Source organism: Lynx rufus, unplaced genomic scaffold, assembly GCF_022079265.1.
Source record: "Lynx rufus isolate CCGP_SWC_20201006 ecotype Redwood Valley unplaced genomic scaffold, mLynRuf1.p SCAF_6, whole genome shotgun sequence".
In the NCBI taxonomy this organism is placed as follows: domain Eukaryota; kingdom Metazoa; phylum Chordata; class Mammalia; order Carnivora; family Felidae; genus Lynx; species Lynx rufus.
In genome coordinates this window covers 96,408,208-96,415,891 of record NW_025814878.1, presented here as the reverse complement: position 1 = coordinate 96,415,891, position 7,684 = coordinate 96,408,208, and the positions used below count along the sequence as shown (strand labels likewise).

The window sequence follows — 7,684 nt, the reverse complement described above, 5'->3', positions numbered from 1 at the left end:
GGAGCTTATCTCTTGAGAGGGTAAAATAGTGAGTGGGTCTTTGGACCTGGATCTACCAGCACAGGTGAGAGTGTGGTAGGACCAAAACCAGGATTAAGTGATCATATAGTTCTGAATGCTGAGGAACATCCCATCCTAAGACCTCTTTCCCCTCAGTTTCCAGAATTCTAACAACAAAATATCTACCTTCTGGCAGAAGATCAAGGAATCCGATCAGTCTAAAAGGAAAAGTCTAAAGATATTCAGAGAGGGTCCCCAGAAATGACCCACCTATATCATCCTTTAGTAAAATTCCAGAAATTTACCCACTGAAATTCCAACCAGCTTTTATCTTAGTCTCATGCAGACATCTGAAAAAATCCCTCTAACATGGAATCCATGCTAAAATAAACAAACAGAAAAGAGCAGTTAGGAGGAAACTGAAAATACGCAAGAAGAAACCCATCCAAATATATAGTATCCTCAGATAGAGAAAATAATGCATTCATGACATTAAAATAGGATCCTGCTTTAAAAAGGGAACTAGAGAGGACATTAAAAAAAGGTACTCTTAGAAATTAAAACCATGATAGCAAAGGTAAAACAGTCAATAAAATATTGGAAGAGAAAGTTAAGAAAATTTCCCAGGAAGTAGCACAAAACGCTGAAAAATAATAGAGAAAAAAAATAAGAAAGGAACCACTCCAGGAAAAACCATACCCAAATAGAAAGAAAGGAAATCAGTAAGAAAACATATGAGAAAAAAAATTCCCAGAACTGAAGAATATGAGTTGTCAGAGAAGGACGCACCAACTGCCCAGTCTGAATGAAAACAGACACACCAAGGCACATTTTAGTAAAATTTCAGAACACTAAAAACAAAAAAAAATTCTACAGGATTCCTAGGAGAACAACAGGTCAAGTATAAAGGACCAGGGATCTGAATGGCTTCATAATTCTCAAACGTGACTCTAGAATATATAACACAACATATAATGCATTCAAAATTCTGAAGAAAAATTGTCGTAGACTCTGGGTCTGGAATTCTTTCTTGTCCAGCAAGAAAGCGGGATACAGGATTAAAAAGCAAGAGAGGCTGATGTCTGGGAGAAGACAAGAGCCCTGATTAAGGGTCCTTACTCCATTTTATCAGGATCAGATGGCTTACAACATGATGATGGGCATGCACAAAGAGAAAATGAAACTGAACATTAACTCATGGGCTTGAGGGAAAGGGGGTTTTGAAAATATGCGGAGGTGGGGCGCCTGGGTGGCGCAGTCGGTTAAGCGTCCGACTTCAGCCAGGTCACGATCTCGCGGTCCGTGAGTTCGAGCCCCGCGTCGGGCTCTGGGCTGATGGCTCAGAGCCTGGAGCCTGTTTCCGATTCTGTGTCTCCCTCTCTCTCTGCTCCTCCCCCGGTCATGCTCTGTCTCTCTCTGTCCCAAAAATAAATAAACGTTGAAAAAAAAAATTTAAAAAAAAAAAAGAAAATATGCGGTGTTAGGGGTTTGGGTTAATACAAAACAAAATCCTGGTGCCAGATGGAAGGTTGTTTACAGCAGATGTGAAGCACCACCTTTGTTTACTTAAACTGGTCTAGTGGACAAGAAAGACAGAGCAAGCTACCTCAGGGTCAACAAGGCACCTTTCTTTTGCTAATTAGCTCTGCTCTAGGCAACTTTGCCCTGCAGAGGTCTATAGCCCTATTTACCTGTTTACCTAATTTGGTCCTTCCTTCCTGTGAAAGCAGCTTTCTACTATAGTACTAAGTTGGGGGTGTTTCTGCCCTGAATACCTAATCTTGTTTACCTCATATACATTTGTCCTATACTGGGGCCTTTGCCCCACCTTACCTATACCTATTTACCTAATCTTGTTTACGCAAACTTGGGTGTGAACATACTATGGCTTTCTAGTTCTTTATGCCTTGTTAACCCATCTGTGCAGGCTCAGGGAATTCCTAAGCTTATTTCCCACAGAAAATCATTTCTGGCATAAACATACCTAATGAAGCTGGGTTATGAAGGAAGACAAAAGACATTTTCAGATATGCAAGGTCTCAGATAATTTCCCTCTCATGCAACCTTTCTCAAGAAATTAAGAATGTGCTCTGGCCAACTAATCTTTGACAAAGCAGGAAAGAATATCCAATGGAAAAAAAGACAGTCTATTCAGCAAATGGTATTGGGAAAACTGGACAGCAACATGCAGAAGAATGAATCCTGACCACTTTCTTACACCATACACAAAAATAAACTCAAAATTTATGAAAGACATAAATGTAAGACATGAAGCCATCAAAACCTAGAGGAGAAAACAGGCAACCTTGGTCACAGCAACTTCTTACTTAACATGTCTTCTGAGGCAAGGGAAACAAAAGCAAGAATATACTAATGGGACCTCTTCAAGATAAAAAGCTTCTGCACAGCAAAGAAACAATCAGAAAAACTAAAAGGCAACTGATGTAATGGGAGAAGATATTTGCAAATGACATGCCAGATAAAGGGTTAGTATACAAAATCTATAAAGAACTTATCAAACTCAACACCTAAAAAACAAATAATCCAGTGAAGAAATGGGCAAAAGACATGAACAGACACTTTTCCAAAGAAGACATCCAGATGGCTAACAGACACATGAAAAAATGTTCAACATCACTCATCATCAGGGAGACACAAATCAAAACCACAATGAGATACCACCTTACACCTGTCAGAATGGCTAAAATTAACAACTCAGGCAACAACAGATGTTGGCAAGGATGTGGAGAAAGAGGAACAATTTTGTACTACTGGTGGGAATGTAAACTGGTGCAACCAGTCTGGAAAACAGTATGAAGATGCCTCAAAAACTTAAAAATAGAACTACCCTATGACCCAGGATTTGCACTACTAGGTATTTATCCAAAGGATACAGGAGTGCTGATCTGAAGGGGCACATGCACCCCAATGTTTATAGCGGCACTATTGACAATATCCAAAGTATGGAAAGAGTCCAAATGTCCATTGATAGATGAATGGTAAAGAAGATGTAGTATATATACACAATGGAATATTACTCAGTGATGAAAAGGATTGACATCTTGCCATTTGCAACAACATGGATGGACCTAGAGTATATTATGGTAAACAAAATAAGTCAGAGAAAGACAAATAATATATGTAATTTCACTCATATGTGGAATTTAAGATACAAAACAGATGAACATAAGGGAAGAGAAGCAAAAATAATAAAAAACAGGGAGGGGGACAAACCATAAAAGACTCTTAAATACGGAGAACAAAATAAGGATTGCAGGCAGTATGTTGGGTGGGGGAAGGGCTGAAGGAGTGAGGGGCATTAAGGAGGATACTGGCTGAGATGAGCACTGAGTGTTGTATGTAAGGGATGAATCACTAAATTTTATTCCTGAAAAAAAAATAACAAATATAATTTGATTTAAAAAGAAGAATGTGCTCTATCGCAGTAATAAAAAAACTACCAAGAAACAAAAAGTCCAGGACCAGACATTTATTTTTTTAAGAAACCTTTTTTTAATGTTTATTTATTATTTTTGAGAAAGAGAGAGCACGGGGAGGGGCAAAGAGAGATGGAGACAGAGAATCTGTGCTGACACCACAGAGCCAGATCTGGGGCTCAAACCCATGAACTGTGACATCATGACTTGAACAGAAACCAAATTAGCCATTTAACCAACTGAGCCAACCAGGCACCCCTTAACTCCTCTTTAAATGTCTGGTAGAGGGGCGCCTGAGTGGCTCAGTCAGTTAAGCATCCGACTTTTGATTTCAGCTCAGGTCATAATCTCACGGTTCATGAGTTCGAGCCCCACAGGTGGCTCTGTGCTGACTGTGCAGAGCCTACTTGGGATTCTCTCTTTCCCTCTCTCTTTGCCCCTCCCCTGCTCTCCCTCTCTCTCTCAAAATAAATAAAATAAAACTTAAAAAAATAAAGAGGAGTTAATACCTAGTCTTCTCAATTACAAAAAACATGGAAGAGGAAGGAAGGCTTCCAAATATGTTCTACGAGGCCAGCATTACCCTGATACCAAAACCACAAAATGACACCACACACAAAAAAAAGAAAACTACAGGCCAATATCCCCAAAGAACAAAAATGCAAAAATCTTCAATAAAATATTAGCAAACCACATGTAACAATGTATTAAAAAGATCATTCACCATGATCAGGTGGGATTTATTCTTGGGATGAAAGATTGGTTCAATATTCACAAATCAACATCACACAGCACATCAACAAAAGTATTCATGTGTAATACCTGCCGTATTAGTGGGTGAGACTCTTCTTGGGTCCCTTGGTATATGGCGCTGAATCCCATGGCTCCCACGAAGTCACTTTTGTACACGGATGGATGCTAAATTGTTTTAGTTGAGTGTGGGATATGAGTAATGAATGTCTCATTTGGCCATATGGCTGACGTCATTTAGAAATTCTCAAATTGGGTTTTAAAAATGAACTCAGCCATATATATTTATGAAACACACCTCAAACATGAATATATTGAAAGCTGGAAAATAAAGAATAAATATTTTAATTAATGAAAACTGGAATCTTATGTTTGTATCAGAAAAAATAGACTTTATATACAAATATTAAGTAATATTCAATGTCAGTCTATATTGAAAAATGATTTTTCATATTTGCTAAATAACTTTTATGATTACATTATATATTTCATACATATATTTTCATATATATCTCATACATGTATTTTCATACATATATTCCATACATATATTTTCATACATATATTTCATACATACATATTTCATAGATATATGTCATATATATATTATAGAAATATTTCATATAGATATTTCACATAGATATGTTTTATATAGATATTTCATATCTATATTTCATATAGATAGATATCATATATCTATATTTCATACATACATATTTACTAATCTGAGGATTTAATTAAAAAGGAAGGGGGATTATTAGGAGGGGCACCACTGTAAAAATGTACAAAAGGTCTGGGGGGGCTATGTGGAAGGGGAGATAAATATATACATGGAACCCCCCTTCCATTAGCCCCTGCTCCCCCAGTCCTGAGAGCATGAGAACTTGGGTGGTAGGTGAAGGTGTGGGAGGGTGGGGGTGCTTTGGCCTCTGGCTTAGTGAGCCCTTGGGGAGGCAGGCCAAGGGTCTAGGGGCCCTCAGAAGGGGTCATGGTGTACCTCAGGAGATCATGAACTATGACTTCTGAAATGACTCCCATTCTCATCTCTCATGTGTATGCACACGCATGCACACACAGACACACACACACACACACACACACACACACACCACTCTAGAGGCTTGTGACTTCTGCCCTTCCAGTGACTCCAAGGTCCATCTGATGCTTGATCTTGTGGGGGTTGGTGCTTCTGCTCCAAGGTTCCATGACCTCAGAGGTGGCTGGTGAGGTCATGACCTCTGCCCTCTAGCCCTGGCTTGAAACCTCAGCTCTAGGACCTTGTCAAAAGGAAAGGGGGATGGAGCTTTGCCCCTGTCCCTCCCCTTCACTTACCTGTTAGCCTGGGCTGGGCCAGGGGCCCTAGGTGGCAGGCCAGCACAAGTGGAGGTGGTGTCCCCAAAAGGGCTCCTGGGGGGGTCTTGCTGAGAAGGTAAGGGGCTCCCAGGGCCGCAGTAGGTGGCAGTGGTGGAGCCAAGCGGCTGTATAGCAGGGGGTGGGCAGGCTCCAGAATGTAGAGGTGGGTGGCAGCCATGGCCCCTGGTCCAGTCAGCTCCTCACCAGCCTCATAGAAGCGGGGTGGCCTAGCAAGGTGAGGGGGGCTTGCCAACCAGGTTGGCTCCAGGAAGCCAGCACAGCACTCTGGGGGACAAGGGCCCAGAAAGGGGGGTGTCCGGGGCCTCTCAAACAGCGGGTGAAGGCCCTGAGACCCGATGGTGGCAGCGGCGGACTCCTCCTTCCGTTCTTCCTTTACCCGCACCGATTCCTTGGCGGCCTGGCCCCTTCCTCGCCAGCCCAGGCCTTGGGAGTAGCAGGAGAAACTCCCAGCTGGGGCCCTGAGAAGGGGAGGTCCCTGTCTTCCTCCTCCTTGATGATAGAGGGCTCTCTCTGCTCCACAGTCTGTTCCTTGTGTGAGCCTGGTGTCCAGGCGGCCTCAGGGGGCCAGACCCAAGCAGGAAAGGCCAGAGGACTGTGGTGCAGGCGGCCCCATGGGTCTGGGGGGGAGGCGAAGTGTGGTGGAGGGCGGCCCCATGGGTCTGGCAGGGAGGCGAAGGTTGGTGGAGGCCCTGGGCTTTCTTTCTGGGCAAAGATGATGCTGGAGTTGAATGTGAGGCTGCCCAGGCCTCCAAAGGCCCTGTTAGGGCAGCCAATGAGGCAAAGCTTGTGGGATGTCCAAAGGGATCAATGTGGGTGCTGGGGCTCAGAAAGCTTCCCTGGGCCCTGGGAGCTGCGGTGAAAGGGTTGGCTGCAGAGTAGATGGCACCAGCCGCAGTGAAGAGGGAGGTGGCGGGGTGGAAGAGTTCCTGCCCAGGGTGCAGGGCCCCATCCAGCCAGAGAAGGCAGGGCAAGAGGTTGTTCTGAAAGTCAAGCTTGTAGGGGTCACCCTTCATCTTTTCCTGGTGTTTCAGGATCATGTAAGCCTCGTGTGTGGCATGCCACTTCCCTGGTTTCCTTAAAGGTGGTCAGAAATGGTTGGGGATCTGTGTCCCCTTTTGGGGAAGCCCGTGAATCCCACTTAGCACTGGCCCCAGTCGTGCCAGTGGTGGCAGCTCAGGTTCATGCTCTTGGGCTGGAAGGCCCCCTGCAGGGTACCAAAGGAGACAGCCAGAGCAAAGCCCAGAGGTAGGCCAGTAGGCTGGGCACTGAGGGAGTTGGGCCGTGTATGCATTGTGTCTCCTTGCCTTGCTCACTGGATTAGTTTAAGATGCTTATCTCCCTGCCACTAAAAGGTCTGTTTTGCTCTACCTTTGCAAACTGGAGATTGGGGATGGTAGTCTCAAAAACAGAAAATACAGAGCAGCTTGCTCTCACCTTGACTATCTTTTTGCTGGACACGGAGTATCTGTACTACCAGTTAAGGTAGGCTAAATAGCAGAGGAGCCCATCCAGAATGCTTATGGTGGAACAGAAGTTTATTCTCACTCACACACTGTAGATTGAATGTTTGTGTTCCCCCAAAATTCATATGTTGAAACCTCATCCCCAGTGTGATGGTATATGGAGATGGGGAGGTAAGGTACCTCCTTTGGGAGGTAAGTAGGCCATGAGGTTCCCAGAGAGCTCCCTCACCCTTCCTGCCATGTGAGGACACAGCAAAATGACGACGGCCTCCAGAACCGAGAAATAAGTTTCTGTTGCTTATAAGCCATGTAGTCTCTGGTATCTCATTATGGCAGGCCAAGTGGACTAAAACATCACATAACCCTCCAAGTGAAATGTTCCTGGTCACTATGCATGTCTCCTCCAGGTGGAGATTCAAGAACCCAGTCTCCTATTTCATGGATTGTAAGGGTCTGGGAAATGAGACCCCTCAATGAGCACAAGCTTCTCAAATACAATTCTGCACTGGATTCCGGGGCATCTAGCCAGCTCTGCTTCCCTGGTCCCACCCCCACAACTCTCAGAACTTCCCACGTCTCATTCCTGCCTTCCCCAGGCGTTCTTGCAACCTCTCAGGAAAGCTGAAGGTGGACCATGACCAAGATCAAGGATTCCACAGC

General features: G+C 43.9%; 1 pseudogene; it reads right to left on the bottom strand.

The window, feature by feature from the left end:
- Window positions 1-5,515: 5,515 nt before the first annotated feature.
- Window positions 5,516-6,852, bottom strand: LOC124529160 (probable fibrosin-1; annotated as a pseudogene).
- Between the last annotated feature and the right edge of the window lie 832 nt (window positions 6,853-7,684).